This window comes from Carassius auratus, unplaced genomic scaffold, assembly GCF_003368295.1.
Source record: "Carassius auratus strain Wakin unplaced genomic scaffold, ASM336829v1 scaf_tig00216129, whole genome shotgun sequence".
Lineage (NCBI taxonomy): Eukaryota > Metazoa > Chordata > Actinopteri > Cypriniformes > Cyprinidae > Carassius > Carassius auratus.
Window position 1 is genome coordinate 49,087 of NW_020528426.1, and position 19,711 is coordinate 68,797.

The following is a 19,711-nucleotide window of genomic DNA, read 5'->3' on the forward strand; positions in this document are numbered from 1 at the left end:
GGCAATCTTTGTCTCACAGAAAAGCCAGAGCGCTGTTCTTTTTGCTGGCCATAGTTGTTGCCAGGCCTGGTACTTTTTTTCTTGTGTGGTAGAAGGGAGGGTGACAATTGTCACTGAAGGGAAAGAGAAACCAGATCACTCCCCCTCGGGGTTCCTGGGGGGTCACAAACAGCATGTCTGAGCCCAGTTTGCGAGCACAGAATGACAGGGAGAAGTACTAATACTAATTTGGTAAATACGTCATGACGGAGGTCAGGTATGCTGAGTGGAATGACACAAATGGGAGGATAACTGTCTGAATTAAACAAAATTGCATTGTTGCATTTTTTGTGGACTGTGGTTTAGAATCTGTCAGCACAATTAATCCCACTGTGCATTTATAAAATCGTAAAAAGAATGTAGCAAGACATTGACTTATTCATTTAGAGGTTCCATGCTAAATAATCACCTTTAACATAACAATCATATAATACTATGTCATTAAAAAATGTTTTATGTATTTGATTTATTTTAAATATTATATTGTATTATTAAATCAAGGATTTTCCAACTTTAATTTTTCAAGTATTATTCTAAAACATTAAAATGCATTGTAGAGTTTTATTTGACATCCCTGACATGTTTATCCTTCCTGTCAGTTTGATCATATAAACTTGCCTTTTCAATTTCTGTTCTCTGTTCTCTCTTTTGTTTCATCATGCTGTGATGATATGCCTTTACCACTGCTGTTTGAAATTACCCTTTTCTGACAACTGAATTCTATGGTTTTAAAATGGGTGACCTCTGCTCTCCGGTTGTTAAGTGATGTTTTTTGAGTAGGGCATTGCCTCACGGAGGACATAAAATATACATTTTAATGCACATAGGGGTCCCAGCTTTGTGGTCGTAAATAATAGTAGGGTCGTCCTCACACTTCTATCCCACAGTGCAGTAGGCCAACCCTAAGCAAGGTGGAGCTGTGGGACAGACAAGGCAGGATGCAACAGGATGAGAGGCAGAACTCAGGGTTGCTGGGTTGATATAGCCAGCTGAAGAGTGGAAAGGCCACTAACTGTGTGTGTGTGTAGGCTATAACACTTAGTGCTTATGCCCTGACAGCTTTAATGGTGATGGTCTTATTATAGAGAGTGTGCAGAGAGTAAAAGGCCTGCTTTATGGGGAATGCCTGTAATGGTGGCAGATAGCAAGGACAGTGTGTGTATGTCTTTCTTCTATGCACTGTTTTGTTTTGTTTTCTGTGCATATGCAACGCATGTAATTTGTACTAGACACAGTCGTTCTTTTTTAAAACCTAGTGAGCTGCAGTTAAATGCATCATCTGAATTATATCTTATATCATAATCACACAGCTTGCTAAAATACTTATTTTTAGGTGGATTCTAAAGCTGCATTGAAGGCAATCCCCGAATCCATTCCAACTATAGTGAAGGAGGTGAAAAAAATAATCTGTCACAGGTAAGGTCTCAAAATAATGTTAGGATGCTTATGTAGGTAATAGATAGCTATTAAGCTTACTAGGTTTTAAAAAAAACAGAACTATTGTATGTGTGTGTGTGGATGTAAAAGAGAGAAACTACAGCCCATACATCTGAGTTAGGGGCCGTTCACATATCGCGTCTTTTGCGCGCGCAAGTTCGTTATTTCCACTGTAGACGCGCGCTCATAATGGAAGCGACGCGGTCGCGACGCGCACGCAGTGCGACACGCCCATTTTTTCAGTTTTTCCGTTTTTTCCAGGCACCGCATCGAGTTAAAGACATCTCAACTTTTCAGAATGCCACAAGCGCACCGCAGGTCATGTGACAAGAACTAACCAATCAGCTTCATCCTTTTCCGTAACAACATTGAAAACTCAGCCAAGATGAAGGAACAGCTGTTCATAGCTGTATATGGATTGCCATTTTGAAATAAATTTAGTAGCAGAGCGATTTTTAGTGCTGCAAATCCATTTATCCTTTGCTGAAAGTTCGGCGTCTTCATGGAGAGAGCACCTCATGGTTGCGTAGCAAAGGCAGACGCCTCAGGAGCGCTACTGCCCGAGCGATTTGGAAAGAAGGAAAAAGCGGCGCGCCTAGCGTTTTTTAGGCACGATATGTGAACGGCCCCTTAATGAGTAGCAGCTGCAGACTAATGAATCAGGATGGCTTTAATGACCGCTGCTTAAAGCGAACACTTTACCTGAAGAAACTCCAGCAGCAGAAGCTCTGCTACACACTGAGTGAAATGTGATCATTTTCTGCGGAAGGGAGGTTGAGATTGAGTGACTCGTCTGTGTGAGGTGTCTGTTCAGTGTCTGCTCTTCTGTCCCTCGCTGTTGTGTGGCCTGCCTTCTCGCTCTCACTGTTATTTAATCCTGGTTTTGGTGCTGATGCCAATTTCAAAGCAGCAGTGTGAGAATGTTCTCAGAACGTGTCTGCGGCATCATAACCTCGGTTTCCTGTAAGGAGACCCAGCACTTGTTCTCTCTCACCCTTCTCAGCAGGGCAGTCAGCCCAGACTACAGCACCACCTGGCTGGCCGTTAGCCTGAGGAAGAGGCCCTTTGGTAATGTGGTTTAAGTGAGCTAACGGCATGAGCCTACCACAGGTACGCCTCTTCCTTCTTATTGCTTAACAGACATCCATCTCCTCTGGGACTGATGATGTACTGCACAGCCTAGCACTGTAGTCTAAAGGAGGGCCTCAAGGCTACGTCCTCCACTCTCACAACTTTAAAAATATCTTACTATAAAGCCCTTTGAAAAATACCATCAGCTGTCAACATGTCTTCACTCACCCACAACAGTTTTCACTGACTAAACTGATTTTGTTACTCACCAGCATGGGGTTTGGTAGCGGAGCCCACCCAGGCCTGTCAACCTGAAGGAAACTGCCCCTCACTCTTGGCCTTTCAAATATATTTACGTTACGAGTGACAGTTGCTGGTGAGCCAGAGCCTGCACTGTTTTCAAGCAGTCTAATATTTCCTTGGCCTTTTCTCCCATTATCCCTGACCTTCAGTGGTGCTATGCAGCAGTTGTTGACGCAGATGTCACAGAGCATTGTGCAGAAATGTCATCAGTAAAATGTCCCATAGACTGATGAAACTGGAGACGTGCTGCACGGCTTCCACATAAACTCACAATAAATGCAAAACATAACGTTTAATAGATGAGGTTTAAAAAGAAACTTTTTGTTTATCTTGTCCTCTCAATCAAACATAAGGAACAATCAATCACTACTTGCATTAATTATGCAGTCTAAAAGAAAAATGTAGAGTTTTTAATGGTTATTATTATTATTTTATTTATTATTAAAAAATATTTTGTTTTTGGTTTCCTAAATAATTTTAATCTTGAGAGATAAAAAAACTGTCATAGGAAAAGTGTTTTTCTTCATTTTAAGAACACATTTGTAATGTAAAATAATTGCACTTATTTTACATTTCCTTTTTTTATTCTACTTAATTTCTCTTATGACCATTCCAACTATCATCCCTGTATAATTCTTTCTAAATGGACAAAACCATGTGTGCTCAACTACCTAAAAGAGGGGTTAAAATAGTTGTAAACTCAAAACTCATGAAATATTATTTCCAAATCTGAACACTTGACTCTGGAGGATAATAAATTAATCTTTCTCTCTGTAAATAAGAGTTTTTTTTTATATATATTTGTGTTTCACAGGGACTAGGCCTCAGGCTCTCTCAGAGTGTCACATTTTACACTGCTGGAAAAAATTCCACTGTCTGGTTCACACCTTACTCTTAGATAAGAGGTTGGAGTTCAAAAATGGTTGTTCAGTCGATTATATAGTATTTTAAGAAGCACAGCATTAAGTTTTTTTACTGCAGTGGACGTGTTGTGTTTACAGATCATCTGTGTTGCAAGTTAAAAGTCTTAAAGTGTAAAGGGATTAAACAACATTGTTCTTGACTTCAGGTTGTTTTTTTTTTTTCAAGGGAAATTGGCTGCTAGTCTGCGGATGTCATAGTTGCTGTTCCTGATAAGCAGCGTGTGATTGATTGATTTTTGATTCTCTTCTGACATCTGGCACCCACTGCTTCTCCTTTTAATCTTAGATAAAAGGCTGCTGTCTTTTGTTTGCAGCGTTTGAGGTTAGAGCCTTGTATTATTTGGCAATTTAACATGACAGGCGATGGTGGCTTTTTTTGTGTTATAGGTGTTCAGATGTATATGGATGTCTTAAAAATATTGCCCGGTTTATAACAAAGCCTATTTCTCAATGTGTTTATTTGTTATATCCTCTGGCGCCAATTCAATAATTAGGCTGGATTAAAATTAGGGTGAGAATAAGCACTGGTGCTGAATATTAGAGAGGAGATCAAATGATTTAGTATTTTGTAATTGCAAACTTCCAAAAAAGATTAATTCATAGATGGATTCATGGCTAGATTGATTGATAGTCATTAATACTCAACTTGGGTACTTGCCTGTGCTCAGCAAAAATACAGAAGAAACACATTCTTATCAGGTGACAGGAGTCCGATCCTTACTTCTGTCCTAATCGTGTTTGTCATTGCTAAATGAGCTGGCCCCACTAGGTGTGTTAGCATCTAATGAATTTACAACCTGATATCAGAAGGCCTAAGACTTGCAGGGTCGTAAAACAGGAAGGGAAAAAAGCAGTAATTAACATTTATTAGCTGACTTGTCATCTGTGCTGGTTGTTTAGGGAGTATGGATAAAATTCCGGTAATCAATTAATTTTTAATCATCTCTAGAGAGATTATGGAGACTCCCTATGAACTCCAGACTGGCTGGAGTCTGTCAATAAACAGGGCATGGGTCATTCTGCAATGCGTCATGTGTGTGTGTGTATGTGTAAACCAGACTACGTACTTATCAACACTCCTCTTGACTAATACGCTTTAACTAAGTCCCCTGGCAGGCAACTACTTTGAACACAGGCACACACCATTTCAGGAACTTGATTTTGATCACTAAAAAAACATTAAGTTGTCACATACAACCACTTAAATTGTACTTGAAACTGTTTTTTTTTTTTTTTTTTTTAATTGGGATAACACCCCTTTTGAGTTTTACATGCTCAAAAGACTTTGAACTGTACTTTGGTTGCAGGAAATGACTGATGTTGAACATGGAGGCAGCTTTGGACCTTTCCCTCTAAACTAAGTCTCCTGTGGTGTGTGATGAAAGTGGCTAATGGGTAATAGATACCTGAACTAATGCCATTCTGTAGAAATAGCGATAGATGGACAAAAACGTAGGGGGAGAAAACTTGTCTCTGAGTTATGAAGGTGTACCTGAGGGTTAATTTATCATAGGCACTTCTCAAGCGGTAGCTGATAGTTTAAACGTAATTCATTTATAACCTTATAAGTGTTCATCCTTCAGGATCAGTTTTGGTAGCTCGCCTAAAGGCACAGTGTGGGCAGGGCTGGATTCCTGATGATAACTGCAGTTGGCGTTGTTTATTGTGGTGCATGTAATTTCATGTGTTTATTTGTTGGGTTTTAGGTCATGGTGATGTTTAGCCTAGTTGAGTACAAAAAAATCTGGTTTCTATGAAACTGAGGTTGAAAATGTTTAAGTATGGTATCTGGCTATTTATTTACATCATCATAGTCTGCGCCATTTTTAACTCTATCAATCTCTTAGTGTTGTAAAGTATCCAGCTCGTCTGGAGGTTTGTAGTGTTAATGGCTCAAGGTCAGGGCCATAAAATGGGGGACAGAGAGGGTGGAAGTGGCTTCTTAGGGTAGTTAAGAAGGGTTCGGAGCCTTAATGTGAGCCCCTCATTCACAAGGTGAATGGGGCTTAACCCCAAATCCAGCTGTCGACAGCCTGCCACTTTACACCGTTTAGCCCATTTGGTAACTTTGTCTCACAGAAGTGTTCATTCAGAGTGTTTTCTTTGAAAACTCTATCTCCGCTCTAGAGTGTTGACAGGGGTGTGAAGGTAGATGCAAAATCTGAATTACTCTTTGGCCATGTCTTTAATTTTGAAGGTTTTCTCACCATTGGCGCTTCCTACAGGTGGTTGGCTGTAACTGCAGTTTATTTAGTGTTAGGTCGCAGAGGCCAGTGTATGTATGTGTGTATGGCCTATGGAGGGGGTCACTTACCATACTTTGGACCAGCCACCACCCTCCACCAGTCCCCAGCTGCGGGTCTGAGCCGTGCCACCTTCCTTGACACAATGGGGCCCTTTGACCACTGAGAGCAGATTGACACAAAGGACCCTGCGTGCTGTACACTGCTGCACAATGCTATTGTTATCATACGTTACTGAAAGCAAAGACCTACTCCACTATTTGTCATTTTCAAGTGTCAAATGATTGCATAAAAACAGGATTTATAAAGACTTCGGGAAAGTAGGCTGTGTTTTATGACTGAAAGGAAATAGAACACCACAGTAAGACACAGGATTTTTATTTTTTAACTGTTTCTTACTGTTTGAACATCCCATGTGTAAAAAAGTAATTCAAGCTGAATTTCTTTATTCATTTACTGGGAGTATTTTTGTTGTTGTTCTTGTTACATACGATTAAGCTTAATATGCAAAATTTCAAAATATCTTTTCCCTAAATCAACAGAAAAAAAACTAGGCCTTTTAATGCCTTAATCCCCATTTATACCAAGAATTTTAACTATAAGGATACCTAAGACAATAGCTATATTAGCATCTACACCAACATCCAATAATTTTATGTTCGTTAGAAGCGCAAGCTGCTATTATGCTTTAAATGCACTAGCTCTTTAAACCTGGTTAAAATCTGGCTGCCAATGTTTTTATCATTCCCCAGCTGGAAAACATTGTTCAGAGAGTTAAGATTGTTCATTTAGTTATTAATATAGCTGTAATGTGGACTTCTTTATTCTATTCCTCATAGAATTAAACAATTGTTAAATTGTCATTAAATTATCATTTTGGTGTGAACCAGCCTTAATACTGAACTGATGTATATTGCATCTTGATGATCAAATATATATTGCAAAAGCATCTCCACTCGTATCGTGTGTCATATCTGGATTATATATGGTGCGAAAGTGTGTACATATCTATTTGTGTTTGTGTGCGTGTGCTTATGCGTGTGATAAACGTATTGTTACGTGTCTGAGAGTGGCCTGTAATTCAGGCTCAGTGAACCTCTTCTCCTCGCTCGTGCCTTACCGGCCCCGGTAGACCTGTTGATGGGGCCTCTCTGTCAGCGTGCCACAGGAGTGATAAATGTCCCTTATCGGCATTGTCATTGTAATAGCCCCACAACAGGCCCGAGATGGGCGACTGGGCCAGAGTTATCGCCCAGCTCCTGCAGGGGAAGAATACACATCAAGCTGCCAATCACCCAGCCCGAAAATTGCTCTGAGATTTGAGTCCCCAGACAGCCAGCAGATTGCTAAAGCTCCCTCTCTCCATCCCTCCCTCGCTTGCTGCTATCACGCTGCTTCATTGCTTTATTTCACCCCTTTTTTAATGCTTAAACTCCTAAACACCACCATCTCATGTCAGTTCCTTCACAAGATTTTTTTTCCTCTTTTTTTTCTTACCATCGCCAGTACTGCACTGGGAAGACATCGGGGTGCTGGAGAAAAAGGGAAAAACAGGAGCGAGTATGCTTTTGTGTGTGTGTGAGGAAGAACGTGAGATGGAGGAAAAGTGGATGATAGAGGAGTGAAGAGGTTAGTGTGGGAACACCAGCAGAACCATTCCAGTCTCTTAATTTTCTATTGATCCTTGTGCTCCTGCTTTGAGTATCAGCCCTCTCACCTCACCTGTTCACTTTAGGGTCTCTGCTCATGAGAGATGTTAAAGACGTTCCTTTTCTCTGCTCCATTCTTTTAGTCATACCTGCTAATGGCAGGTACATTTAAAAGAATTACAAGGTATACATAGTTCAATCTTGTGTTTTAAAGCTTATTGTTGGTAATGCTGTTTTGCATAATAGAGTTTGAAATTGATAAATACATATTTATTAATATTTTAGATGATTGCATTTCTAATAATCATTTTTGCAATTTTTTAAATCAACTTCAATCTAATTTTTTTAATTTCTTGATGATAATAATAATAATGCAAAGTTGAATAGTTGAAGTGTGTGTGTGTGTGTGTGTGTGTGTGTGTGTGTGTGTGTAATAATGCAAAATTGTGAATATCTGTATTTACTCCTCAACATTTTTTTCTTACATTTGGTGCTTGCATTCATTTTGGGGCCCTGCTCATGGGCAAGTATATGCTGGGTTAGCAATGTCCATAAGGTTAAAGGTTAAACAACCTTCTAACCGCTCACATGCACACCATAGCCAAGGGGTAACATCCCCCTCTGCTGTTAGAAGTCATAACACACTCCTTATGAAAGCTGATGGAGAAGCTGGTGATGTTGGACCCTGGAGACTGACATGGATAAGATCATTGTGGTGTCCACTGGTGTTTGTGATGCAATCGGCCATGTCTGATTGAGGTGTTCTCATGGAGGCTCCAGGGGACCCTCGAGGACCCCATGGTCTCTTCGTAACGGGTGGCCTGAGGTTTGCCTGCTGAAAAACCCATTCTTCCAGATGACCATCTCATGCTCAGCCCTCATTCCCACTATGGCCTTTATTAAACCATCCTGCCAGCTCTTCCCGATGAGAAGAGAAACAGAAAGAGACTCTTAGAGAAGGTGAAAGCGAGAGCAGGGGATATATGCCAGCTAAAGATACAGATATGGCAGCACTGTGGGAGGATTAGCTGAGTGTCTCCTATCAGTGACAAGACCTGATAACAACCTGAGAGCAGTATGGGTTCTGGCTTCACATGCAGGTGAGTTTTTTAATCCATCATACTGACCTCCTGAAGAGATGAACACATCCTTTCCTGCAGTCACTCGTCCCAAAGTTGAGCTGCATCCCAACAGTCTTTACATTTGGGAAATGCAGTGGCCTCATAATACTTGTATCCTTGAGCTACACTTAAAAATGTAACAAAGTGCCTTACCAAATGCCTTTTGTTTTAAAGAAAGAAACTTTGAACTTAAACATTTTTGTGTTTCACAGAAGAAAGTAAGTCACAACTGTAACAACTCATGTTGTTTCAGTTTTGGAACAACATGAGAATTAGAACATTTTCATTTTTAGTGGAAATGTCAGTTTCAGTATGGCTTAAAGTAAATGCTTAATATAAAACTTTTTGGGCCCCGCTTTATTTAAGGAAGGGTGAGAGAGTGAGTAACAGACTGACAGAGAAGTGACAGGATAGAGGGATAGGGACCAGGTTGGGCAAGTCGTGCTATGTGCTGTTGTGCTAAGGATAAATCGCAGCCCATTTGTACTGAGAGACATCTAACTAGCTGCACTCCTGTTAGGCTTCTGCTCCACTGCTGTGACCCCGGTGCCATATTTCTGAGCCATACTGCCTCTCACAGATTAGTACACACACACAAACACATAGAAATGCTGGGATATATGTGACTGTGTTTGAAGGTGTGATATTGTATAACTGGACTGATGTGCTCAACTGTGTAAGCTCTGGGTCTGTTTTTTATTTATTTTTTTTATATTAGCTAATATTGGATATTTAATTGTGCATGCTAATTTACCCTATTGCGCACTTAAACCTAAAAAAAAAAACCACTAATTTAATAACAGAGTTAATATTGCTAATAAGAAGAGATGTTTCTTGAGGATCAGATCAGAAAATTGACACTGAAGGCTGAAGAAATAAACCTCAAGCTTAACCATTCACGAAATAGATTAAGAATATTTAGAATATATAAAAATAAGCATCACAGCATTATGTGCAGTGTGAAAATTGATTATTCATTTAAAAACAGTATATTTTTTTCTGGAAATTGGGATGCTTCCACCCCCACCACCTCCCTGGATTCTACGATGAGTAGAAAGTTCAACAGAACAGCATTTATTTGAAATATAGGATGAATTTAATTCATCCTTGCTGAATGTCTTAAAAAAACACAGTGTTTTGCCTGTATTATGAGGAACAAATAATAAGAAGCATACTAAATATCACAGTTTAATGTTTTAATTAAATTCTAAAAATACCATTATGTTAGGGTTTGGATTAGGGAATACAAAATATAATCAGCTCAGTAGTGCTTTTTGTGTTCAGGGCAGCTGGATAGATTGATTTCTCCCAGTCTTTCCTGTGAAGCACAGTCTGGTACCATGTTAACTGCTCTCAGAAAGTGAGGCAGTGAGGAAGGAGAAAGAGAGAGGCTTAGGCTCTAAATGGTTTGTGGAATGGAGGTTTTAGCTCATGTCAGCTCCTTGCTGTTGCTGACAGATGAGCGGGAGCTAGGAACACGAAATCCCTGGCCCTAATGCCCAGAAAAGTGTGTGTGTGTTTGTGTGTGGTAGAGGAGATAAATAGAGATGGCTGTGTTGTCGTACTGTAGAGTTAGACTCACAGCTCTCCGCTTTGGGCACAAGCTGTAGACAGGCAGACACAGGAGCATCTCTGATGACAAATCAATCCTCGCCTCATTTTCAAACTCCGTCTACACCAGAGCCGGAGCAACTGCGGTAGGAGGGCAAGAGGAGTGCCGCACTGAGGGCTTAAAGCAGGCAGCAGAGACTGAAACTTCCTTTAGGGCTGCACTCCAACTGCCAGCATGAGAAAAGTGGCTTTTTGAACAGAAAATCAATTTAGAGTCATTCAATACACTGAGTTGTCGCGGGTAAGATTACAGCATGTTCGCCAGGTTCCATATTCAAATCATAGCCTTGGAGCCAAAGACGGTTTCCTCACCGGGGCCGTGACTAAACCTTGACGCTCAGCTCCATTGATCTGATCTACAGCGGAGGAGGCCAACAGGTTAACACGCGTAAAAAGGAATATGTCTCAGGTGCCCCGGGTCGAAGGAGGGGGAAAGAGGTTAACCGTTACACGTGCTAGCAAAATCTCCCCGGGATCGTACGTGCTGCATGTGAAAAGTGAGCTAAGCGGCCAGACCGTTTGGCGTATGCGACGGTACTAGAACTGATTGACGGTGACGGCTCACAGCACTTTCTCTTGTAACTTTCAAATCATTGAGCCTTTAGTGTATCAGGTGGCTATTTTACGACTTTGCCTGGAAAGCTTTTTTTTTGGTCTTAGCTCATACAAATTGCTGAAGCAGGATGTGTTGAGAATATTATTCATGCAGTCAGTCAGGGGCCAAGCAGACTAACTAGGACATCTGGAGGCAGAAATATGAATGTAAGTTCACTGACACAGTGTCCTAACCAGACAGAGCATTAAAGCCCATTCTCACTGACAGAGATTTCCAGCAACAAAGCCACCGGAAGTCATTCATTTTTTTAAGTTGTCATGCTATCTAAATGCATCTTTTTGATCATAGTGTGATAGCAGTTTATGAGCTTTTCATTTTTAATCGATGTTTAATCAATGTCAAAGCTCAATCTTCCAGTGAAACAAAAGACTTATGCAGGAATGAAAGGGAGTTGATGTGGAGTGGGCAGGCGATTTGCATGCATGTGAGTTGTCTGTGTTTATGTATTAGACATTGAGTGCGCGTGTTTGTGTTTGTGTGTGTGTAAGCGACGACAGGCAGGGGTGTTAATGCAGGAAGAAGTGGGGGGCGGTCGGTTATGACAGTTCCTGAGAGCCACTATTCATATGGACCTGCAGCCCTGCCATCTAAATTCAATTAACTGCACGGCTGCTATTCTGTCACCATTAGTGGTAATTAGTTAAAACATCAGAGTATAAACAGTAAATTGGCTCTGGTAATTAATTCCCCCTCACAAGCATATGAGAGCAGGAAGAGAGAGAGAATATGAGAGGGGCACACCGACAGCAGTGTACTGATGAAAAGAAACCTGTAGAGGTTATTGGTGGCTTTGTGCTATCAATTATGGTTAGGCATTATTTAGGAAACAGTGCTTGTGTATACAAGCCCACTAATGGACAGGCATAAAGTAGGCAGCACATGGCATCAGTTACAAGCCTGAGCACTCAGCGCACAATATATGCCATCTGGCCAAGGCCGTCTCTTTTTTAGACATTGTTAAATTTTTTTAAAGTTTTGTTAATGTATTTACATTTGCTCAGACCACACAATGTACACACTTCCAGTGCACATTGACATTGTTTTATAGCAAACCTAGCATTAGCTTTAGCAGTCAATGCCATTTTTTGTACCACGAGTATAAGCTTTAGCATACAATGCACAATGTGTGCGCTTACAGTAAAAGTAGAATTTTCTTAACCATGTATTTGAAAGGATTTTTTTTATATAATAGTATTAGCATTAGCTTTAGCATTCATTGTGTTTTGTGTGAGTTTTATAACGACATTAGCTTTGGCATCAATGTTTACTCAAGACTAGATATGATAATAGCACAAATACTTTGTGAAGAGTAAGATGTTTCATTTATTGGGTGTGCTTTCAGCCAGAAGATTTACAGAGTGTCTGCTAATCAGATTTCCTGTCGGATTTAGAAAATGTCTTTAAGACTTAATTTATTTTAAATGCATTTATTTCTTAAAAGTTTTACAGAGAATGAAAGACGTCTTGGAGATGTAAATGTGCTATCGGAGTATGCTGAGTATATAATGACTGCTGAAATGTCACTTGACCTTTTGACCAAAACATTTGGGGCAGGTGCCTGGGTCACCCTCATTCAGCTATGGGATACGAGTAGCACATTATGTGTGTTAGCATTCTCACTGCAAATATAATTGGACGCTAGGCATTTTGGTCATTGATGAATGACCCTCGGTGAAAAACTTTCGCCCCCGTGTTTAAGGCCCAGCGTAGATTACATCCTCAGGGACTTAACACTGCCTACTCAGCAAACATAGCCCACCTGTTCAGACAAACACACATGATTTCATAGAGCTGCGCAAATCCATCCATATTTAAGCAGATATGTGCCCTTCCCTGCCTCCTCTCAATCACAAAGCCAGAGTTGTAATGGTCCTTACCCCTTGGGAGGAGAAGGGGTGCTAGACTGAGGCTTCTCGCCTATTGTAAAAACTGTGGAGAGACAGAAAGAGAGGGAAAGAAAGAGAGGCAGGCAAGCTGGCAGATCTAACCCTGCAGTGTCACCCTCATTTCCTGGGTCAGCGCCTGGGTAATGGTCTATTAATTTGCTCCATTTTCCCCTGTGAGGCAAAACTCAATCTCCAGCCGTTTCACTCTGCTGTGCCATCCGCAAGGTGATTGATTGAATAAACAGCTGTCACTACTGTGAGTGCTCACATCCACCGACACAAGTCTTATCCTGAACACCATACACTCAAACCAAACACACACACACACACACTTACCTCAATAAGATGCCTTCTAAACACTATTCCCTCAAAGAAAACCCACACACTCTCCAAAGCAAGCCGCAGTCACTTAAATGTAGGCACACCATCTTACCCACAAATACACCAGAGTTGTCCAGCATTCAGAAATAAATTGAGAATGCACATTCAAATTGAATTTCTGAATTTGAACTGAGGCAGGAAACATGTAAATTTAAATGAAAGGATGTCTGTCAAGACCAGTTTTGAATGTACGCTACACTAATTGATTGGTAATATTTTAGAAATGTTTTCTGAAAGAAGTGCTTGATATGGCTGTATATATTCAATCAAAAATCCAAAAAAAAAAAAAAATTATTTAAGTATTATTACAATTTTAAATAACGGTTTTCTATTTTAATATATTTGAAAATTATTCATGTGATCACAAAAGCTGAATTTCCTGCAGCCATTATGGTGGTCTTCAGATGAACAGTTACATGCATCTTCAGAAATCATTCTAATATGCTGATATCGTGCCAAAGAATAATTTCTCCTTATTATTATTAATAATGTTGAACTAACGTTGTTCTGCTTAATATTTTTGTGGAAACTGTGATACATGCACAACCCTGTCATGCACAGCCAAAATAAAAATAACAAATAACAAAATAACAACAAATAACAAAAATTATTTTCCATCATGCCCTTAAGCCAGTTGTTTGTGTGTTCAGATAATGAAGTCTCCTCCCCTCTGAAGAGCATAGTTATGAATGTGGCCCTAATAACTGGCTTATGTTTCCACAAGACTGCCAGCACATCTTTGCACGCCCCACACATATGCTGATCATGCACATCAAACCAACATTGTCTTTAGCCAAACACTCCTCCCCACTGAGAGAGAATGACAGAGTGATACCGACACCAAACCACTCCCATCGTCCCACTCCTCTCTTAGGTGCTGATTGCATTTGCCTTTTTAAATGTGACACCCTGAGTGTATGTGTGTGTGTGATCGGTAGCGTGAGGAGCTGCTGTTTAAGAGCACAATGCATCACTGTCAGTGGTGATCGGCCTCCTGTGCGCAGTTAGCACAGATGCCAACACCGACGCACATCAGGTCCCAAACTGAGGATGACCTCGTTCCATTTCATCAGACATCCTCTCGATGAGGCGCGATGCCTCATTCCCTTCTTCTCTCATCCTCTCCATTCTTTTTTTCACCTAACCCTGAGTAATCAGCCTAGGAACTGCCCAGCCTGCTTATGGTTTCCTCTGCTCACTTGCAATAAAGTAAAAAGCACACACACACACAGATAGTCTGGGCTGGTCCCATTATCAGTCTAATTCCCCTCCTTTTGTGTATAAAGCACATTTTTCTATTATGGCGATGACATGTAGCGGCTCACCTTGTTCTGATTTAGCGAGGAGGGGAGGCAAAAAAATGAAGGCTGACAGGTTTGCTGGATTTATTTGATTGCGCATACAAGGCAGTGTCATTTTCGAAGATTCAGAGTATAAAAAGATGTGTGTGTGTGTGTGTGTGTGTGTGTGGCCTTAAGGCAAGAAGAAGAAAAGAGAAGCCTTGAAAGGGAGGAAAAAAAAGGCCCTGAATCAAATCAAATTCCTCTTATCGGGCATTATTTGACGACGTTATCAGACAGCATAATGTGGTTACATTCAGTAAGAGGCTGAGAGATTTCACTGTTTACTGATGTTGGCATGCTTAAGGGCAAGAGGGGAGAGAATGAGGCAGGCGTAAACACTTGATGCATATTGGGAAAGCCTGTTTAATGCAGTGCTGGTATGAAATGGAGAAAAAGGAATTCATTAGAGCGGATAGAGAGAGGACAGATTTTTGGGTGGTGGTGGGGAGCTTGTGATGGTCATGGTCAAAGTGAGCAATTTGTTAATCAGTGAAAGCACTAAATGCAGTGATCAGTAGTAAAACCAAAACTGGTGCCAATCCCTTTGTGGTCTTACATTTCCTATTTTTTGTGGTCTTTTTTTATTCAGATTTTTTGGGCCTGCTGAAAAAATCTGTAGACCAGCTAAAAAAAAAAAACAGTATAAAATTGCCCAAATGTTTGCATATTATAGTTATCAGGAATGGTTTTGACCAATCAAAAGCTTAGCGGTTCACCTGTTAAACTTGCATAGCTGGTGATTGGTCAACACCATTGCTGTTAAAAAATATGCATTCATTCCTCAAGAATAACAAGAGATTTTAGACCATATTTTGGGTTTTGACCACCCTGGTTGACCAACAAAACAGCTTAGACTAACTTACATTGTGCTTTTTACTTTAGTACGGGTGGTTTAAACCATTAACCATCCTAGCTGGTCTAGGTTTTTTTGTTGGTCAAGCAGGGTGGTCAAACAATAATTAGTTCTTCTAGATCAAAGAAGAATAACTTAAAAAGTAAATATTAAGTTACTTTCATTCCCATTCAGTGTGGATGGTGCACCTGTGGGTGCAGTGATTGGCTTTACAAAAGGGCGACTGGTATGCTAGTAAATTTAGTCATTCTCAGGTGAGTCTGGCAGGTTGTGCAGAGGAAAGTCCTTTACCATCTCTGCCTTCAGCTCACCATGGGCACACTGTAAGCAAAGAGAGATTTCATAAGGCACATGCTCCCTGCCTGTGCCCATTAGTGGCAGCTTTGTTCTCTCGCCAGTACCTTAAATGCTCTCTGTTTTGTTCACCGAGCACACTCATACACGTGGCGCACACACCTACACTCAAAAATGTACTCCTGACTCCTAACAAACCAGACAAAGACCATTAAACCCACCAAACGACTGAATTTGCTGCAATTATGAGAGTAATGCTTAAAAGGTCAAGGTGGGACTTGCCCACACAGTGATGTGTGTGGTGTTACTACCATTATAAAACTTTAAAAGATGCCTACGCACATTATATGTCAATTTTCTATCTAAACGTTTCACAGTATCTGCCGCGTCGGGTTTTATGGACGCAGATATGTAAGCATGGAGGTTTTTTTTCTGCATTTGGAAGCAGTTAAATAAATAGGCGCATGCTGTTTGAGTTATGCTGCGTGAGGCTAAATGAGAGGAGAGACAGACAGCTAACAGCCCCAGCCGGAGCTGCCAGTGGCAGGCTGCCAACTACCAGGGGAGCTTACGTTTGAGGCGGCTTCTGTAGAGCTCTTTTTCTATCTTTTTTTTTTTTTACACAATGCCTTGTAAAACAACATACGAGGAGTGTCAGAGGCAGCTGGAGGGGAACGATACATCACCATACAGCTAGTGGCCAAGTTAGCTCGAATCTGCCTTCACCAAGGCAGCAAAGTTTGACACTATTAAGATATTAGCATGCGCTAACTCATCCGTCCAGTGTGTAATTGTGCCATCAGTGGGGTTAGCAAGAGGTTACCTTTGATGAAAGTGCTTTTAATAATTAGGGAACGTCTAACGCCAAGAGAGGCCGCTGGCTCTGGCCCTCATTAGCTGTGCTATCAGAATAAAGGTCTGGGTGAGTGTATGTACGGTAATAAAGGTGTGTTATGGCTAAGAGCGGGGGGAAAGACGGGATTTTTGAAGGCAGAGAGAGAGGGAGATAGTGGGAGAGAACCATCCATCTTGGCAAATTAGAGAAGATCAGGCCAGCACTCAGTCAGAGCTGTCACAGACATCTTTCTCTTTCTCTCTCTCTCTCTCACAGCATGGCATTTAGGTGAGAAATCTCAGCTCTAAAAAGTTCTGTCAGTCCTATTTCCTTGTTATTTCCCCTCTCTGCGCGCTGGTCTCACCGGCCCTTTAGATTAAACGGAGTCCCCACCTTTCTCCACGCAGGGGTCCAGCGCAGGGGGGCATCCCACATTAATCATCTTTAACGCGCTGACAAGCAGCATGCGCCAAACCCCCTCCATGCCTCAGGATTTATCTCTCTGTCTTCTGCTAGCCATCACTCACCCCCTTAGAGAGAGAAAGATGGGGGAACAGAGAGATGGGGGAAAGAATAAGAAATGGACAAGAGGAATGGGACACTTTATAGACCACATGTGGTCTGGTGACTGGTGCTTTTTATTTTAGTAAAGAGAGAAGACTATTGGGACACTGAATGAATGAAATGTGTATGTTTTCTACCATTATGCAAATATTTTCACATATGTATGTATATATATATATATATATATATATATATATATATATATATATATATATATATATATATATGGATGGATGGATGGATGGATGGATGGATGGATCTTGTAAATCATGTAAAAAATTATTGTAAAAAAAATATTGGAAATGTACAAAAGGATAACATAGGGTGAGTTTGTTAGGATTTTTCCAGAGCTGGAGACCTGTGTTTGTGTCCCTCCTGCCCTCCCAGGGAAGACATGATTAATCACTTTGCTGTCTCTATTAGTCAATCCTCTCTGGGGACGATGTGGACACCTAAACCAAACTGCACGCACACATAGTGGGGCGGTCTATAGGAAAAACATTAGGTCTGCACACTAACACACACATGGATATATGCGAAGCTTTGACACAGCCTCACGTATTTGCAAACTGATGTCCACTCACAAACACACACCCTTTCACTATATAGGCATTCATCAGTCTGTGCTGACAGACAGACTATTAAGTGTGCGTTATTTTTTGTGAATCCTCTCCATTAACATCAAAGCTGCCAAATGACCAGCTCCCTGTTTGTGAGTGAGTGTGTGTGTGTGTTTTCAGGGAGACAAGTGACAGGGAGCTGGTTCAGGTCCCGACAAGCGCTTGACCAAACCATCATGACTCCATTACTGAGCCCATTGATTGTGTACGGATGAATTAAAGAGCCAGTTTCAAGAGGCACACACTCATTTTCTCTTCACACATGGACAGAGGGGCACACACAGACACAATCACACGCACTGGTAACAGATCCCATCATGCACACATAACAGAGTCAGAGGAACCTCTGACATGTTAACAGACAAAAAGGAAATAAATGCATTGAAGTACTGTAAACAAGAAAATACAGTAAATGTATTAATAGCGTCAGAATTTACACTTTATATAGTATTTACAATTTGCATAGGACATTTTAGGTTATACCTATTAATGATGTGCAAACTTATAGAATAAACAGAGCTGTATGATAATGAGTCTGTATGGACAGACTGTCATTCCGACACAACCTCTTATGTCAGGCTGTGTGATTTCATGTTGCAAATACGTAACAGACAGACTGAAGATTTATCAGCTTTAGAATGGGTCTGGACCTCTCTTTGTTCACTCTTGCAGACTGTGATTGCTTTGGCACGACTCAAATTATCTTGTCATTGCAATAAAGCTGACCACTGCTGAAGAGAGGAGGGGAGAGAGAGAAATGGAGATGTGTGGGTGATGATGGGAATGAATAAATGGATTAATAATTATTTTAACCAAAATCTGCATTTTAACAAATATATATATTTATGTGTGTGTGAATAAAAACATATAATCATTTTCAGAGCTATTTGGAAAATATTTTACATTTTTTATATAATATTTTTAAATGTATAAATGTCTCTTTTATTTCATTATCTATTTATGTAGTATATTTTTATTCATATTACTAGTAGAACATAGTATGCTGTATAATAAAATTTATAATAATATGTAATTTATAGACACATATATAATTAATGAAAGAAAGAAAGAAAGAAAGAAAGAAAGAAAGAAAGAAAGAAAGAAAGAGAAATAGGTGAGAGGAGATAAGACAGGGGAGAGCACGGAAAACAAATAAAGGGCGAGAAAATGAGAAAATAGATGTGCAGGATTTTGCTGGACAGACTTAGAGGGAGAGAGGGGCAAGCGAGAAAAGGGTGGTGAGAGAAACAGAGACACACAGAATTGTAATCGATTACCTATTTTTCAAAGTCACTTAAAGTGTCCAGAGTGTGGGGCCGTTAAGTAGTGGTGCTGGTGAATTGGGGATGGGTATGCGTAGGCACGCATGACTGGGGAGAGGAGAGGGAAGAGGTGGAGAGATGTATGTGGGTGGGAGGGGGAGTTTTGGAGATGCTAACACTGTCCCATGTTAGCTCCTCACTGATGAATCCATGCTCTTGCAGGAAATAGTTCTGACAGGCCAATATGTTAGCAGAGGATATGTGCCCCTGGAGGGACGTTGCCGCATGTATGCACATGTGTGTGTGAGCGTTTACATGTGTTTGTGTGCATGTTTGCCTGCGTGTGTGTGTGTGTGTGTGTGTGTGCATAGACTGGACTGTTAGCGATCATCACCCTCTCAAACTGTGCACACATCATGTCAAGACAAACACAACAGTGCCCTCTGAAGTCAAGGACGGGTTCATACTGAGCCCTAGGCTTTATGTAGAGAGAAGAACCAGGATTACAGCCCCACTGTGTGTGTGTATGTGTGTTTGTACATCTGTTTGCAACCTGCCCTCAAGTTACCTCATCATCTCGAGAAAAGATGCTCACTAACCCCTACTGCAACAGATCAATAGCTGCCTCCCAGACATTATAACCAAACTGCACACTTACAC

The 19,711-nt window shown here is 40.8% G+C and overlaps 1 protein-coding gene across 1 annotated transcript in view; it reads left to right on the forward strand.

Annotated features, from left to right (window-relative positions):
* The first annotated feature begins 6,301 nt into the window (after positions 1–6,301).
* The window catches only part of LOC113097191 (E3 ubiquitin-protein ligase RNF220-like), a 44,329-nt gene continuing 30,919 nt past the window's right edge, over positions 6,302–19,711 (forward strand). Inside the window, exon 1 of the mRNA XM_026262412.1 lies at positions 6,302–6,377. The gene's annotated coding sequence lies outside the window, so the exon portion shown is untranslated. The remainder of the gene's footprint in view (positions 6,378–19,711) is intronic.